Source organism: Equus quagga, chromosome 8, assembly GCF_021613505.1.
Source record: "Equus quagga isolate Etosha38 chromosome 8, UCLA_HA_Equagga_1.0, whole genome shotgun sequence".
NCBI lineage: Eukaryota > Metazoa > Chordata > Mammalia > Perissodactyla > Equidae > Equus > Equus quagga.
Genome location: NC_060274.1, coordinates 5,229,449 through 5,248,140, shown reverse-complemented (window position 1 = coordinate 5,248,140; position 18,692 = coordinate 5,229,449). Strand labels below are relative to the sequence as shown.

At 40.1% G+C, this 18,692-nt stretch overlaps 1 long non-coding RNA gene across 3 annotated transcripts in view; it reads left to right on the top strand.

Annotated features, from left to right (window-relative positions):
• The first annotated feature begins 1,027 nt into the window (after window positions 1-1,027).
• LOC124244008 (uncharacterized) overlaps window positions 1,028-18,692 on the top strand; it is a 93,392-nt gene continuing 75,727 nt past the window's right edge. For 2 of the 3 annotated variants that reach the window (XR_006889832.1, XR_006889831.1), the window contains exons 1-4: window positions 1,028-1,121; window positions 2,515-2,628; window positions 3,053-3,396; window positions 7,927-8,052. This is a non-coding gene — a long non-coding RNA (uncharacterized LOC124244008). Of the gene's footprint in view, window positions 1,122-2,514; window positions 2,629-3,052; window positions 3,397-7,926; window positions 8,053-8,581; window positions 8,679-18,692 lie in introns of those variants that run through there. The other variant, XR_006889833.1, reaches the window with a different exon arrangement.

The following is an 18,692-nucleotide window of genomic DNA, read 5'->3' as shown; positions in this document are numbered from 1 at the left end:
TAAGATACTGTCATTTTTGGTTTGATTATAGGTTCTGCTATAGTAGCTAAACCTATATCCTAAAAAATATGTACATTGATAACTTTCAAAACATTCACCTCAATTAAATTAAGATGGAGTAATAATATTTGAAATCTACAAGGGTTCTCAAAATATAAGTCATGCAGCCCAGCTGAATAAATGAGTTGTGAATCAAATGAAGTAACTGGATATAAATAGAAATATTCTTGAAACTTTAAATTACTTAAAAATTAAAGTAACTGTACAAGCTCATTTAACTTGATAACCTGGAAGCCAGACTCATCAAAAATCCTTTTTTGTTACATTATTTTTAGTAAGCATGAATTTGAATGCCTATTCTTACATTGCTAATTCGGGTTGATTCAATGATGAAGAACCTATCTGGGGACAATCAAACAAAAAAAGTGATAATAGAAATAGAAGAAGCTTTTGCTGGTATGACTAATGGGTGAGATTGCCTTTGATTATTAAGAGCCGAGTATTAGAATAGCAGTTTCTGTGCTTTAGATGTTTATAAAAACAAATTAACCTCAAATTACTTCAGTGAAAAGTTCGAAATAAAATCTCGCCCTCTTGTATTTATTACTTTATAGATGGTGGTGCAGAAGTTAGGCATACAGGAGAGCTATTGTTTCATTTGTAAAATTATATCCATTTTTGAGATCATGGTCACAAATAAATGGAAGAAAAATGGTGTCTGCGTTCCAAAGCGTTCTCAGGCTCATCCCCGGAGAGTTAACTGGATGCACTGTATTGTCAGAAAGCTCTGGGGGCTACTTGTTCAAGTTGTGCTGCCGTACTGATTAGAAGATGTTTACAGAGTTTTAAGAAGCTCTCCCTTGAAAGGACCATTTCCCCAGATCCTACAGGAAAAGATTCTTTCAAGGCTGAGGTCATCCTGTCCCACTACATGCCTGAAGCTTTAGAGCTGAACGTTTCCAAAGACAGATGACCTTGTCATCTTTGGCTATTTATGTCTGGTCATGTGGTGATGTGTGGAATACTCGCCCTCTCCGCCTTCTCTCTCGGCACTGCATGATCCTTGAGGATGGTGATTCTAACTTGTCCTGTTAACAGTATGCCTCTCCATCTACGAGAAGGTAAAATGTTTTCTTATTCCAACCACTTCCATTCCAAACTTCTATCCTTAATATTACCTAGACTTATTCTAGAGATTTTAAACTTGTGGTAACAAGTATAGAGATGTTTTGTGACTTGCCCAAAAGCTAGGGAAAGAAGATGTAAAAGCACCATATGTACTTTTCATCTAATGGCTTCCCTTTATTCTAGATAAAGCCCAACATCCTCACTGTGTATGACATGGCCCTGAATGACCTACGTCCTTTCCGGTCTTGCATCACCGCTTCACTTTCTCATTACACTTCTGCCTTACCAACCATCTTTCAATTCCCTGCTTCCCATCCTTACATGTGCTGCTCCAATGCTCCTGTCCACCCCATCTTCCCTTACGTCCATTCAGGACCCATCTCAGGTCCCATCTTAAGGGCAGTTTTTTGTGCTCCCCCATCCCAGGTGGGCACTACTGTTATTCATTTTCACAGCATTCTGTGCTTTTCCCTTGTATTTTAATTATAATTAATTATTTTAATGATTATTGGCTCAACTTCTTTGCCTCCACTAGACTGGAAGTTCCGGAAATGCAGAGACCCCCATGTGTGTATTTTGCTACTGTATCTCTGCTGTATAGTAGTGATGTGGTGGATGTTTTGAATGAATGAATGTCTTCTAGGGTTCACTAAAACTAGGATTTCTATAGATTTCTTATGGATCTATGATGTGCTGGAAATTCAGAGTTGAGAAGGATAGTCCAATGCCCAAGGACCATATATTTTTTTCAGTTTTTAACTCAATATCTTACTTTGAACCCAACTGAAGTTTTGGATTTAGAATTCACCTGTTGGGAGGTCATTTTAGTAATCCATGTATGGGGGGGGGGACACGTGCCTGATATACAGAAGCAGCCATTGGCATGTAATGGAAGGCAAGTTGTTGATGTTTAAGAAAAGACAAGATTTGTTAACTGATTTGCAATGGGAGTTGAAATTACATGAGGGGAGATAAGGGTGGAGGCAAGATCAGGAATAAGAAGGAAGAGGATCTGGATTTAGAAAAGGAAAGGAGAAGCAACAGAAAACTTAGCCGCATGGAAAACAGAGATCAATCGATGAATATGCTAAAGCAACTCCGTCTGCCTGTGGAGAACTTCAGGAAAGTGGATTTGGTACATCAGTGGGCATGGGAGCGAGACCACAGAGACTGAAGACAGAAAAGAAGGAATAGTCAGAGAAACTGCAGGCCACCCATTGGAGATTTCACCGTGAACGGAAGGGGAGAGAAACGACTAGGTGCCTTCCACATAGAGACCCCATGACTCTGTGAAATTATGTGGTGACTATGACCTTTCTTTGGGATCATTTTTATGGTGTGTGACTAGCGAAAGGAAATAATAAACCCTGGTGAAAATCTTTTCAGGATTTTTCAGAGACCTACCCATGTTTCAAGGCAGAGGGAACGGAGCCAGTGCAAAGAAAAAGAGAAGGGAGCTAGGGAACCGGCCTTGAAGAAGAGAGGGATGGTACTTGAGAGGTAAGAAGGAGAGGCGACCCAGAGCACTAGGGTCATCTAATCTGGAGAGGCTTTCTCCTTGAGTGGGGAAGGAAGAGGGGGCACTCTTCCCCAGGCCACTGTGTAAAAACACTGACTTACCACACCTGTGCTTTAACAAATATTCACATAATTCTGTGCTAATTTGCCTTCCCCTATTAGAATGGAGTCCCCATTCAGGTCCCCAGGCCATGCCTATCTCACTCACCAGTCAGAGTCTCTAGGAACAAAGTGGAGGGGAGCATGATGTAGGAGAAACAGGTGAGTGACGTCCCACCTTCATGACAGGGGACATGAAAAATACTTGAGATTAGAGAGCAATGGAAATGATCGTTAATTTCCCATGGGTGTGGGAGAAGAGCAGAAGGTTTTGCTAATTATTGACGAAGCACTCTCTGGTCTTCAGGGCACCCTGACTCTGAATGCTTCATTCTGGGAAGGTTCTTAGAGAGAAGAGAAGAGATGAACAGAGCAGAGCAGAGAAGAGAAAGGAGGAGAAGAGCTGAACAGAGCAGAGCAGAGCAGAGCAGAGAAGAGCAGAGCATACTACTTAACTGTGACCCTGAAAGTAAATCAGCATGCTGAGGATGTTCAGTCTGCTTGACATTTTGAGAAATAATGTTTTAAGAGAATCCTTCGCAATTTTGTGAAAGAGGACAGAAGAGGCAAGTTGTGAGAATGTAAAAATCTGTACAGATTGCCAATGTCCTAACATCTTTGTGATAAAGAGACATTATATTCATGAGGAAGGTGAGTGAGGGAAAAGATGGATTTAAAGATGATTTCTGGCTTTTGTGAACAAATCATATTTCTTATTCACTAAGGCTTGAAATGGCTCTCAATCGTTAATAACTCCTTTCATGCCATATAGCCCAAGATACTTTTCAAAACTGTAAGATTGCCACTCGGTTATACACAAATAGGTTAAACTTTTTTTTTTACAAGTTTGAATCTAAATGATGAAAATTGACGTTTCATCTTGCAAAGGAAAATGATTTGCAGATCTCCTAAATAAAAACTTACAAACAAAATGCAAACGTCTTTGAATCTGAAAGTCTACCAGTGAATAACATTGGGGCTTTGCCAGGGGTAGACTTTGAAGTATTCTGTAAAGCTTTAATAGAAAAGAGTGTCTTTGAAAGCTAAGGAAGTTGTAGCACTAAATATTTTAGTGGTGATTTATGGACAATGTTAAGAAATATGCCTTTCCTTTAATAAAAAAAAAGTCCTGACACTTAGTAAAATGATGAGGATTTATGTGCTAAAAGGTTTTGCATGGCAGCTTCTGGGTAATAGATTCATAAATATTTCCCTTTTTTAATTTAAAAGTCAAAATGAATTAGAAAAAAGAGCCAAATTAAAGGTACCCAGTCAAATAGAGAAGATGAACTTTGGGTTTTTCCTGACCTCACAGTCTTGGAGCCCTGTACCTAGTTGCCTCATCAAAGGTAGCCAGAGATGACCTTCTAGAAGTTTCTCTCTCGCTCACACACATGCATGTATGCACCCGTGAGCTTGCACACAAACAGAATACACCAACATTAAAAACGTTTACTGTGTGAAGTTTACTTTAAACCCTGCTTCTCTGACCACTTTCCATTTAGGTTATCACTATTATTAGTCTTGTACAATATGATGTGCCCACAGTAAGAACTTAATTTAAAACTGATACATAAAGTGTGGATTATGCATGAAAAGAGTTAAGAAATAGTAGCCGTGACCTGCTTGAAGAAATGACAAAAAACAACAGGATGGCCATGGTCCTTTGGTCAGAATGCTGGCTCCCAGTCGCTTGGACACTTTTGTGTTTCCTGATTCAATTCAGCCCAGATGCTCTAAGTTCTTCTTTCCTTTTTACTTCTGTGGCGGTGGGTGTTGCTGGGGACCGACGAGGGCAAGGAGAGTGAATGAAACAGAAGAAAAGTTGGCCACACAAATACAATACCAGGGACAGGGCACTAGCACATTGGGCAGAGGGAATGAGAAGTTGCTCAAGCCACACAAAGCAATTCTTGTTCCCATAGAAACCAGTGTTTAGTTGAATGAGTAGCTTGACTCTGCTAGCCCCTTCCTCTTTCTTTTTAAATCTCTGTTGGAGATGCATTGTCTTCCGGTTACTTTTGTTTTAATAAAAACAGAGACTCTGAAAAGAAAATGCTCCCCACCACAAAGCAGCTTGCTTTACAAGCTAATGACATATATTCCGGGTGGGTTTGAAATCTGGCTGGATCTTCCCGGATCTGAGATCTGGTACCTTTTCTTCAAGCAGTGTACTGATGGGCCACCAAGAACTGTGCCAGGCTGCGATTGGCAGACTAATTTGAATACCAATGCTACTCTGGGCTGGCTTCCAGTTCCAGGGCGGGAGGCAGGCAGGGCTGTGATGGCGCTCAAGATGCAATAGTGGTTTCTGAGGAGAGGGAGGGAGTTCTCCTACAGTGAGGAGCTTCCTTCCTTCTCTTACTCCCAGGCCCCTTCTTTGCTGGGTTATTGGCAAGTCTACTTTCTATTCTTCAAGGATTAATGCCTCAGTGCAAGGGGAAAATTGGCAATTAAAAAACGCCCACAACTCAAAGCCTGGGATTTCTGTAGCTTTATCATTTTCCAGTTAGATTTCATTAGGATGCTGCTGAAGAGAGAGGTTTGGGGCTTCCGTTGTGTTGTTAGAGTTTAAAACGAGTAACAGGATGTTTTTACCTTTACTAGAAAAAAAGACAGGCAACCTTTTGTGCTAATGGAGCTTAGCAACCATCTATAAACAGGGGAACTTTCTAATGGGAAAGTAAATTACTGTAATAGCCTCTAACAAAATAATCTGCCTGTAAAAAATAAGATTTTAGGTTCCTGTGAGAACTGCTGAATTTAAGCTATTTGTTCCTTTTCTCATATTTGAAATATTTAAAAATCAGAGATTATATGCACTCAGAAAGTTTCTTTGATACCCTCTCCCCTTAAAAAATGTTTTAAACATAAGATGCTAAAGATTTGCATCTTTGCATTGTGAAATATCTTGTTTGAGTAATTTCCTTGCCTCTGAGATTCTCATTAATAGATTGAAGTGTGGATTTATCTGGTACAAAAGTGACTGGGAAGTATTCTGTCTCTTCATCACTAGCAAGCAAAGGCAGTTTTGGGAAGAGCCAGCCCCAGGCATGATTTCCCTCCAGTGGCCTCACACATACTCATTTTGTTGCTTCCCAAACCCACCTGCTGCTTGCATTTGTGATTTGGGTGGCACGATGCCAGTGATACCAGACAGGCAAGGATACTGTCACAGTCTCCAGGGTAGATATAAATTGTCATCATCAGTGAATATTTATTAGGTGTTCGTGGGTATAGGGTATCCTGATGGGAGCAATTGGGGTGAGACGAGGAAACAGAGATAAAGCAAATTCATTCTTGAGGGACAAGATGTCGCCTGCTAGTGATCACCAGCATGTCAGTTTTCTTTCTTAGTAAGTGTAAAAACTGTGGCCCCAAGTTTTCTTTCCAATATTCTGACACATTGACAAAAGGCCTGCGTTTTTGTTACAGAGCAAGAGTTCTTTTCTTTATAGAATATTTTTGATGTTTATATATGGAAAGAGTATTTTGGTCATTATACTTTAAACCCAGTGCATTATAAACTCAAAATCTCAGGGAAGATTTCTCGTTCAGAACTAACCACAAAAAAAGTATTGTCAGAACGAATCAAATTGCACAGCTGAGTTTTTTATTTCTATAATAGTCATAAAAAGTGACCTTAGCAAGTTTTGAAAACATTTCTGGAAAGAAGAAAGCTAAAAGGAAACGCTAGGTATCTGATGACACCGTTTGAATGTGGCCATCTGAGGAACTATTTATGCTCGTTTCTTTCAGGCGTGCCTGTAGATTTTCTCTTTATCCAGCCTGTAAAATTAATGGCTTATTAGAGAGGGAAAAGTTCACGCTCAGAATTTAAATCTTTAGCCCAATTAATAGACACACTGGGGGCACCAGATCAACTTGCATTTACATTTAAGCAGTAGGTCCTTACACATCCTCATCTCAGCACAGACGAGGCTCCTCAGGGCTGGAAGAGGCATGTGAGTTATTGGATGAACTGAAATTAGCAAGACAAGTCAAACTAGTCTTTTCCAACCCCAATTATCCAGTGGCCCAGAGTACTAAGTAAATACAGAGGAAGAAGCTAAGGGAGGCAGGGACTTGCTGAAGAGGGTTCAGAAAGAGGAAAGGGCTCGTGGAGGTACAATTCTGGTTGCCATCTGGGCTGTGGATGGGAATGCTATCACTAACTGATCGTCTGTATATCACAAGTTCACCTTCCACACATCTCCACTAACACGCCTTTACCATGCAAGCCTTCTACAGATGGAGCCAAAACTTGCTGTTTTGCATACGTTTATTTTCTTCGTCCAATGATTGCAGTGCCTGAGGTGCAGGGTTCGATAACGTTTGCTAAGTAAAACAAAGATTCCCACTTTCAGTTTTTTGGTAGAATACTAAGATTAGGCTCTCCATTTAGTTTCACTTTTTCTGATTTGACTTTTAATAAAGCCTTGTCCGGGTAGAGTCATACTCTCTGTGTGTTTTGAGGCTGGGTCTTGGGGTTTGAGCGAACCGAGAATAAATAAGAAGTGAGTCCTGTAGAGCCTGTAAGCACAGGCAGTGGAACTGGAGTTTCACTCCAAGGTGCGTGGCCAGGCTGGAGTTGTTGCTTAATCTCTCAGCTTCCTGAGGCCTTGGGATTGTGCAAACCTTTGGATCCAACTTGCTCTCATTCGGCAGCTTTATTTCCAGCTGCCGCTCAGCGAAGGCAGCCTTCCCGGGGGCTTTGTTCACGAACATAGTTTTACAGCCACAAAAGATGCTATGAGAACCAAAAGTTCTAGAGGGGAAATGGCACTTTCTTTTCTTCCCAGTCGAGTTCTTAAAGTCGCAACTGTTTTCTCCAGCAGACACATAATTCACAGGGGTCCTGCTTCAGAGAATGCCTCCTTCTTTCAGGGGGAGGTTTTGAATTACCCACCTATCAAGACATTTGCTGAAGTTTAAGAGCTCAAAATCCTCATTTAGGATTCTTTCCAGCAGCAATATCACACACCCTTCCTTTGTGCGTTATCCAATTCAGAAGTACACGTGGTGCTTTTAAACTGTGTCAAGATATCATGGTGTGAAACCAAGAAATATTACTCTGGCCTTGAAATATAGGCTTACTTAAATTATGAAGTGTTGGAAATATGAGCCTGTTGTCCCAGGTCTGTTTTCTCTTTAACTTTTGCTCCTGTTTCCTCCTTTCAGTTTTAAACATCCCTTCATATGACGCAAAGGCTGCCTTTCTATGAACACGAAGATCATGTAATTGTAGTACAATTCCAGCGCTTTTTTTCCTCTGGGAATTCTGCTCCCTCAATTAACCGGACTTCAGTGAGTATGGATAATGGGTTGGTTTGTTACGTGGGTAAATAGATATTCATTTGGATGCGGTTAGCTGCTCAGAATCTGTCAGTGGAAGTTTCCGTTGGCAAACAGGATATGTAAGATGAGAAGATGTAACACACCAAAAATCTTCATAATTCCAGTTGCCACATCCACAAGAGGGAGCAGATCCTCCTAATTCTACCTTTCCTCCACCAGCGCGTGGCATTGTTGACCATTTCACCACCTACCCCTAAATTTCTAACATGGCTCTGACACACCTCCTCCTTTGAGGACTTCCCTGCTCATGACCGGGTTTGGTTGGTGGATGACGTATGTACATTTCAGTGAATGAGAAGCACCAGTGGACTCAGTCTAAGTCACTGATTATATACTGATTCATTTGCTGATCAGTTTCAGCATATGAAACATTCATTTATCCTCTGAAAAGGGAAATAAGATAGGTTCGGGCTTGCAAATTGCTTATAGTCCACCAAGGCTCATAAAAGGGTAATTGATGTTAATATCATAATTGCAGTAATGGATATATATGTTCAAAGTGCTACGGAAACACAGAAATGTTAGCTATGGATGTGGCTGTTGAGAAAACCTGGAAAAAGGAGGAAGGAGCTTTCACTATCAAAATAAAAGGAAAGTATTGGTAAGTTTCAGTGGAGGGAGAAGATAGGGTTGCATGATGACTTTTGTGGGTCCTTTATTCCATAAAAAGAAGATACATATTGGGGCTGTCCCAGCAGCTGAGTGGTTAAGTTCACATGCTTCACTTTGGCGGCTCGAGGTTCTCAGGTTTAGATCCCAGGCGCGGACCTACACACCGCTCACCAACCCATGATGTGGCAGCATCCCACACACAGAATAGAGGAAGATTGGCACAGATGTTAGCTCAGGGACAATCTTCCTCACCAATATATATATATATATATAAACAATTATATCTTATGAGCCTGTTGGTATAAAGATGAATATGTTAATATTGTTTATTAACACATTTTATTTGACCTAAAAATTCAATTTTTCTTCTGATTTTAAAAGAACTTAAAACCTTTCACAAGGCCCTAAAAGTATTAAGTCCTTGGCACAATGTTCACATTGTCCTGGGAGAAGAAAAAGGGAGGGGGAAAAAGAGAAAGAGAAGAACCAAGCTGTAGGGCAAGGACAAGGAAAAATATTCTAGAAGCAGGAAAGTAGCTGTGAGAGAAGTGGAGGTCAGAAAGGAAATGATAAAATAAGTTCAACAAAAAAATAGAATAGAGGCTGGCCCGGTGGCATAGTGGTTAAGTTCATGCACTCTGCTTTGGCAGCCCGGGGTTTGTGGGTTTAGATCCTGGGCACGGACCTAAGCACACAACTCATTGGGCCATACTGTGGCGGTGTCCCTCATACAAAATAGAGGAAGGTTGGCATGGATGTTAGCTCAGGGCCAATCTTCCTCACACACACACACAAAAAAACAAGAATAAAACTAAGAAAGTGAGATTAGACAGAGAATGGTCCTGGAGAAAAACAAAATGGAAAAGTCTTCCAGAAGCTCTTTCCTTGAGTGCTACAGTTTGTCTTTCCCCGTATGGGTAGCTAATGGCTCCAGTTGTGACAGGCACTGGTAGGGGTGAGGCCTTGCAGGACAGGTAGGTATGGGTTGGTTGGAGACCCAAGGGGAGTTCACCAGATGAGACAGATATCAAGAAACCAGGCCTGCCGGAAGAGGCTTTTTCTGTGTATAAATAAAAATAATCTAGTTTTTCTTCTACAAATGGAGTCCTGATACAAGAAAGAAAATGATAGAACCGTGTTAGAAAAGCATTACACTTAAGATGGGTCATTTACGCCTTTATATTTATCTATATCTCATTAGATTTTCACATTGGACTTCATTACTTGTATTTTGATGCTACTTCTATTGCTTATCTAAAAAAGCCTTTCATAGTTATAACAGATTTCATGTACTTATTTATTTTAAATTCACAATAATCCCATGAGGAAGACATCACCATTCTCATTTTGTACATTAGGAGCCAGGCTCAGAGTTTGTGACTTTCCCAAGGTCACATAGTTACATCATTTCGGAGGGGTTACATCACTAGAGGTGTGTGTGTGTGTGTGTGTGTGTGTGTTTACTTGGCACTGTCGTTTTATGGAACATTAAACATAAAGGAGAACTGATGTCACACTGATTCAGATATCCTTTTACACTTTTTCCCATTTTTTCTCCTGTAGTTATTTACACATTCCCAAATCTGCCTACCATTTTCATCCTTCTCTTTAATGAAAACATCGTACCCATCACTGATTTGACCTTGTTGACATCATAAGTACAGAACCATGAGTATGCTGTTATTCCTTGAGTACCTAGGCATAAAATTTGGCATACCAAATGTTTGTGTTTATAAAGTTTTTCTAACACAGCTTGGGATTTTCATGTTTCTGTTGATGACATGCAAATTGTTTCCCTTAGCATGCAGAAAATCCAAATGTAATTTAGGAAGCATTTCTTAGAAACATCCAAATGTACTGAAGGTTGTCACATTCAATGCATAACTTGGCAAGTTTTATTTTTTTCTCCTGTAAAATATAATCTTCAAGGCATTGAGTGCTCAGGAAAGATTCTTATGCCTTGGAGCTGAGGAGTTTTGCAAAGAGATTAGACCTCAACCTCAACGGGTGGAAAGCTATTTCCCTTGGCTTCTCTCTGCTTCATGCCCAAGGAGAGTCCCATGAGTAGTTGTCATGCACTTGCTTCGAATCAGTGAGAGATCAGAGGGAGACGTGAAATGGTTATTGTTGACTCATTACCCTACAGGAAAGCAGTAGATTCCAACCACACCCAACTGTCAGCGGCTAGTAACAGAAACAGGGCTATGTCAACCCTGACCCTCTTCCTTAGGTCTAGCTTGACGGAGCCCCAGAAAGGTTCAACGGACTAAGATTAACTTGGAATTTCAGTAAATCTTAGCTTCTGTGTGCTAATGTTTTCTTATGTAAAAAAATGAGCCCGACAACAACGTCTATGCTATGAATTTTGCAAATAAACATTTCTGTAATGCAAGTCTTGTTGATATATCCTCCTGCTTACGGAAAGGAAGTTGAGAGTTCAGGGCCCTTTGAAAAAATATACAACATCTCTGGGTCTGTCATTTAATAGAATGGCTGCTAACTCACTGGGTGATTCTAAACTTGCATCTGTATTTTCAAGTCTGCAAAATGGAAAGTCACTAAATTTAAATAATCCAATTTGCAAAGCTCCATTTATTCAACTAACAATTACTGACTGGATCCTCACTGTCAGTGTGATGCTGGATACAGAAAGCAATAAGAACTTGCCCCACCCTCAAAAGCCCTCAGTCTAACTGGAGACAAATACATGATAGCAATAATAAAAATATAATATATTCTAAACTTTAATACAATATGATACCTTATAAACTCTGTGTACCCTTTCCATATAAGTAAAATGCTCTTGAAGCAAGGAAGAAAGAGAATTAATCCTACCCAAAGCACCAAATTGAGGAGGTGACATTTGGAAGTAATCAATAGACAGGTGATTTGTACAGAAGGTGGAAGAGAGCTTTCCAAGGAAATGGAATGGGCAGGGACAAGGGTAGGGGCATGGCATCTTTGGGGGACTTCTAGGACTCTAGTGAGCGTGGAGCAAAACACGGAGTGTAGTTCGTGAGAGTGGAATGGTAGATTGGGGCCAGCTGGTAAAATACTTTCACCGCTGTATTTCCATCTGTGGACTGGATGCTGGAGCCATCTGAGGTGTTTAAGTAAGAAAGTAGAATGATCAGAGTGGCCATTTCGGAAATATATCCATGGCAGCACAATGGAACAGGGTTGGAAAGGAATAATGTTGAGTCTGGGAGGCTGGTTTGGAGGCTATTGTATTCGTGACACATTTTCACCGTGACAACCAGAAAACTTTTTATATAGTACCAAATCGACTCCATGAGATCAGATCCTCGTAGTCTAGCCACATACTCTGCCAAACCGGCCACCCCCTCCAGTCCACTGTACATTCCCTCCCACTAGCACATAAAACAAAGTCCATGGTCCTTTGCCATTTCTGTAATTCCCCAAGGAGCTGGGTTGGCAGAATCATATCTAGACCTTATTCTGAGGTCATATGTGTTCACGTTAATCCTAGAAATCACACAGACCCTTCTGGTTTTGCTGACTTCCTTGCTGTGGTCTGGGACACACATTCACTCTTATGAAAGTTTTAGCCTAGATCAGGTGAACCTCTGCTAAATTTTACAGCGGTCACTGATTTCTCAACCTGTCCGTCAACTCCCAACGCACATTCTCCACACACACCAAAAAGAGGTTATTACCAGTGATCTTTTAATTCTGTTTTTGGCTTATTTGAATATTCAGGATTTTGTGGTTGGTTTGTAGTGTTAAACAGCAACAAAGCATCATCAGCCATGAGTTGACAGTTTGGGTATTTTTTCCCCTTCCGAATTGTGTTCAACAAATTACATTTACATAAAATTGTCAGGCATTCAGAAATGTTTAACCAAAAAGAAAGCTACTACGGCAGCATCCAGCTTCTTGTCAACACATGTGGTCAGTGATATTCCATTTGTTGAGATGTTTTCATCTCCTAATGAGTCTTTAAGGATGTGCAATTTGCTTTATTTGCTTAAGAAAGAGGGAGAGAAAAGGCCCACATGGGCAAAGCTCCTTGTGTTGGATTTATTTTTTACCAGGTAAATACCGAGGGGAACAATGTCCTTACAGCTGATTCCAGCACGAATTATCTCTAGCACTTGCTGCCCCTTTCCATTGGTGATTGCTTAGACGTGAAGCAACTCAATAGTTGCTTGTCTCTTGATATTTCTTTTTCATTTGTTCTTTCCTTAATATTTTTGCAGGCTATTGGAAAATTCTTTAGCTAAGTTGGTATGACTGGACTCCTTGGATCTCCTTCCCTTCGTATTTTTACTGTTGTTTCAAATTTTAGATAAATTCACAGTGAACAGAACAATGATGTTTCTCAAAAACCCCTCACCCAATTATCTAATCGTAATGTTCGTCTTTAAATGTGTGTCTAGTTTTTTCAGTCCCTGATTTCTTTTGTTTCCGTTGAAAATGTTCTTCATATTTAATTACCTTCACTAATTCCTCAGTGCTTAGGTTGTTACATGCTTTATTTTGGGTTTTTATAGAGTTCAACTTGCCCTTTTTTATGACTGATTTTCCATTTTCTGGGAGCTATCGAGTACTGCACGTCGATTATGCAAAATCTTTTGAGTGCTATCACATTTATATTTTATTCTAAATGACATTGTTAAAATTAGCAAAATTGGTCTATATCTGTAACTTACAGTCAAATTGAAAAAAGAGCATAGCACTTTGGCATGTTCAGAATATTTACAGCCCTAGAGATTTCTTCCAAGCACAAAATGTGTTCGAGAGCACAGGACAGCCTCAGAGGCACAAAGATAAAAATAACTGAATTATTTCCATTCACTCTTCTGTTTGAAGTATAATGAAATAAACCCAGAAATAAAATGAATAGTAAAATGATGAATTGGGAATTGAAATTTTTTCAGTTTTCCTCCTTAAGATGCTCATCATTTGGAGGCGGTTTATTGTTAAATTTCCATGTCAGCAATAACTCTTGATTAAAACTAAAAAAGAAAATATAATGTACAGATTTTACCAGCCAAACGAATTGTTTGATATTGTACTTTAGAACCACTATGAATATCTTTCTTAGTAGTGCATCTTTTTTTACCCTCATCTTTGATTTTCAGCAGGCTACACATAAAATCACACAAAATCCATAAGAAACATAAATGCTTTGAAGTTCATTGGGCCAAACATCAAAATGCCGTTTAGATATCTGTTTTAAACAAATTTTAACTTATAATAAAGAGAAGCAATTCCAGCGTGGGGCCACAGATTCCTAAACCAAATAATTTTTGTGTTTTAACTAAATTCCCTGGACTTGGAGCCTGGAGCCTTCTTGGAAACCTCCATCTGCCTTAACCTACCTGCTCTGGACCACTCTGAGCCTGTGGTTCAGGTCCAGGGCTGTGCGAGAGCTGCTCCTAGGAGCCAATTGTACATATTTCTTCCCAACTCTGCATCCAATGGTCTCATATTGATGGCTTGAAATTGGCCATGGTATTTATACCACAGATACAGGTAAATTCTACATATCAGAGTTTTATTCCCTGAAAGAGATGGTTTCTTAAGTATTTGTCAGCATACCTCTGTTTCTAGCTGGTATTTAGGGCACTATGTGTTTGAAAACCCTGTGATGGTCTGATTCTATGGAATGATTTGTTCTCAGCTCTTCCTTGCCGCTAACTCTGTGGCAAACTCTGGAGAATCACGTTTGGTCTCTGAGTCCTCCAAGACGATTGGCTATGGGACTGGGGAGTGGCAGGCATGTGCCTTGAGGAGCTCTGTGGCTCTGTGTCCTCTCTTTCATTGGGGCTATCATTCCACCCAGATCCTCACTACCAGCTGCTACAAATAGCCCATGTGACCTGCAGAGGCTTGCTTGGGCTAGAAATGCCCAGAGACATGGAACTCTCTCCCCTCTAGTCACATTTCCCAATGAAAAAGACAGGACTGAGAATCAATCGAAGTGAATGCTCCCCGTGTAGGAAAATACTTGGTATTATTGACTTACATTGCATTGTATTTTCCTCAAATCTGCCCCCGCACCTGTATACCTTGAACGCATTTCAGCAGTCACTTTTCCAGGGCAAAACAAAAGGTAAATGAAAGCACAAAGTATGCGGGAATAGCATCTTTGTGTAACACGGATTTTTAACGAGATCAAAATGTAGGATAAAAGTAATCATATTCCCAGAATCATCTACACGTGATTATGGGAAAACTAGAGTGCAGTCCACTTGCTTTACTTGTAGAGATAGTTTTGGCATTTCACTGAAAGACTGGCAAGGGTTCGACTGGGGAGATGTTTCGTGTGTATGTGCGTGCACATGTATTACACACAAACTCTCCTAACGCTTGGGAGGGAATGGTTGCACTTTCTTGTAAATGCCGTCATTTATTAGCCACTTGCACCTGTCACGCTGCACATTTCTTTCCCAGTGGGAATACGTGCCCCTCCAAACAGTCACCACCTCCTGCCACTGAAGCAAGAGAACACTGTTGCATGCGTCCATTAAATCTATTTTGCATCTTTGATCTTCCCGTCTGGTGCCTTTATTTGTCATCTTTCCAACTCTTCTGGCTAAAGTGGTGCTGTTTTCACTTTGAACCAAATATTTTTCTCTCTTTACAACCCAATTTTTAAATATTTTAAAACATTTTCTTTTGTTTTGCCTTGATTCCTTTTGGGGGAAGTATCTATGAAGGGGTTCCGGGAGACGGGGTTTAATAAAAAATAACCCAGATCACGGATGTGAACTTCACTAACACACAACTGTGCCAAAACAATGCGCTTCTTTTATTTGGGGATATTATTTTTGAAGAGTTGTATTTGTCTTTCATCTCAATGGAAGTAATTTCTTCCCATTTATTTTCAACTTCACTTTCACATTTTTGTTTTTCTGCCCTGTTTTTGATAGAAAATTGGCATACTTGAGTTGGCAACCACGTAGGGAAAATTTTAAATCCTTTTAATTTTTTCAATGTGTTATAATTTGATAATTATTTTATAAAAATACTTAGTTTCTAAATGTTTTTTTCCTTTGGGTTCTCTTAGCTATATTTGAAAATGTACCCATGATAAAACCTAATAAAATTCTGAGCACAGATTTCTCTCATAGCAATATTCTTGAACCATGATTATACTTTTTTAATGCTGTGTCCTAATGGGCCAGATGATATTTCTGGCTTGTTATTTGTTGAGCCATCTTAACCTTGAACGGGCTTGAAGTCCTTCACAGTCAGACTAGGGAACAGCGCCCCCTGCTGGAGGTTCTGGGGAGCAGGTTTCCAATGGAAAAGGGAAGGTCCCTCCCAAGAGCTGGGAGGCTGGGAGGCTGGAATATAACCACTGACGTGAAAAAAATGGATGGCATGCTTTTGACTGACAGTATGAGCCAAAATAATCTCAAAGTATTTTTTTTAATAACATTTCTTTTCCTTTTGAAAATTTGAGTAATAATGGCAGAGACCTTGATCTATTTACATCATCTACTGTTTCTCATATTAATATTTCCTGAGAGATTATTCTTTAGGTTGTTGATCGGTGTGCAGGAAGAAAAGGACTCATATCCTTAAGTGAGTTTTGAAAACGGTGGATTAAATCCAATTAAATATGATCCTCTTTTGCAGAACTTCTCAGAGCCTTTAGTGCAAAAAGAGCATTTCAAACAACACAGAGTTTTCCCTAAACTTGGTTGACTTTTATTTTGTGATACATTTTTAAGTGTTTTTGGAAGTGTGTCATCGAACATGAGTGTAGGTAGTCCATTGATCTTCATCTCTCATTTTTTTGCTAAGAGCTCTGTTTTGAAGAATATTTCACTTCAATTTTATTCTAATATTATGATAGTATGTAAAATGGAGGGCTATTTCTCATCAACATTTTTTATTGCTGTTTTTAATGCTGAGGGACACAGTATTTTGCACTTAGTCAGCAGTTTTGTTTTTCTTTACATTTGTCTTGAGCCTCTGACTTTCTTCAATGTTTGCGCTGGTCTTAGCAATATCTTTGTTTAGATCTAAGTTCATCCATATTTCATGAAGATTATTTTTCCTTAGTTTTGATGGACTGCTTTGTTTTAATAATTTGCAGTTTTTGAAAACAAGACAAGAATTGTTTGCATCTCAGATTTGTAGACAAATGAAATACTCTATATAGAAAAAAATACACTGGTCTCATAGAGGTACTGTGTGACCAAAACCTTCTTATAAAATCAAAGAGTGTTTGAAAAGGAAAGTATCTTATTTGTATAACTACTACAATGCTTTTCTCTTAAAACATCCCATTTTAAAAAGATTCTCCTGGGACCGTAGATAGATGCATATCGTTTTGTGAGTGTCACTGAGCAAGGGGGATATTTCCTAGAAAACAGATAAACTATCTCATGAGAGAATTTTACTCTTGCAGGATTTCCAGTTTGAAATATTTACAAGGCTCTAACTGTTTCAATTTCGTTTTAATAAACAAGCGTTCTTGTCGATCTTCTGATGGCTCTGTAGCCGGTTACTAGTTATAGTATCACCTAAAACACTTTAACCCAAAAAACAGTTTTGAGTTCAGAATCCAAGTTTTCCCCCAGGGAATAGCTTCTGTTGGCAAAGCTTCAGCTTTGTTCTCATGAGCACCGGGTCACGTGGATCCTCTTCTGTTTAATTTAGGCCACTGCAAAACGTGGCGCAAATGGTCAGAATTATTAGGGTCATGCAGTGCTTACTGGATTGTTTCCCTTTGGTACATTCATTCAGGAAAGATTCTCGGCTTTAGGAAAAGAGCTGCTTTATGCAGGAGGAAGAGAAAATTAATTCTCCAGTCTTAAATCTCCCCTCTCAGTGATGCGTCCTGAAGTTGTAAATTCTACTCCAACCCTGCTGATTCCAGGTCAGGAGATGCCGGATTCAGCTTCCTCCTCAGAATATTCAGGTGGGAGAGAAACCTGCCGTCTGTCCTTCTGAGCCCAAGAGGATTCCACCCAAAGCTTCCAGACGGGCCTTCAGGACTTCCCAATCTCCTCGTGTAATCTCTTTCAGGGCTTCGCAGCTTACTCTTCAAAAAGCTTTTCTTTGGTGTGTTTCTCCTTTAAGAAAATGCAAGATACAAATATTTGATTTAAATCAGATCCACAAATGTTAGATAACTGTTTCTCCTCTTCACTCTGAAAATGTATTGGATTCCTTCAAACAGAATGCTTCTGGATGCTCTCAATACGATGGATATTAAATAGAACGGAAAATTCTTGTTAAGCCCACACTGTTCAGGCCGCCGAGGCACCGTATGCCTTTCTATGCTCTGCTGTCTTGTTAATGAAAGGCTGCTAATCCCACCAGAGCTAGAAGGACGCCTGAATTTCCCCTCCTGCTTCCAAGGAGGGCTCCCAGACCAAACCAGAAAGTCCTGGCAATACCTGGGACACACTTCTACTGACAAAATTATTCACTTTCTATCTGAATTTGAAATTAACTGGGCATCCCCTCTTTTTATTTGCTAACTCTAGCCACCGTAATTCCAAATGACTTGGGCTCTGACAACACAGTGCTCTGGACTTTTGAAAAATGACTTTTATTCCGAGGCCAGGAAAAGGAATGCAAAGGCTGTTCTTTTTGTAATCAGCCAACTTCATTCATTTTATTTTAACGCCACAGATGCTTCTCACACCCGGCAGACACCTGGGACTCTGTCTGGAGAATTGTATTGAAGCCGTCACGGGTGGCTCTCCAGGACTTTTCCCTAAAGGGTAACAGTTCAGCTGTCACGTGAGGGTCTAAGAACTGGGCCACACCCAACCCAGGAACAGGACATCTTGTTCTGGAAGACCAGGCGTCCTCACCCCGGGGGCTCCCTCCTCTTTCCCAGCCCAGCTCCTGCTGGAAACCCCTCAAACCTGGCGCTCACAGGCACCTCCCTCTCTTGCCTTCTCAGAATCCAGAGCTCAGCTTACGTTTGTATTCAGTGGCACCTACTCTGTGCTGAGACTCACTCCTTCTCTGCCTCTTCCCTT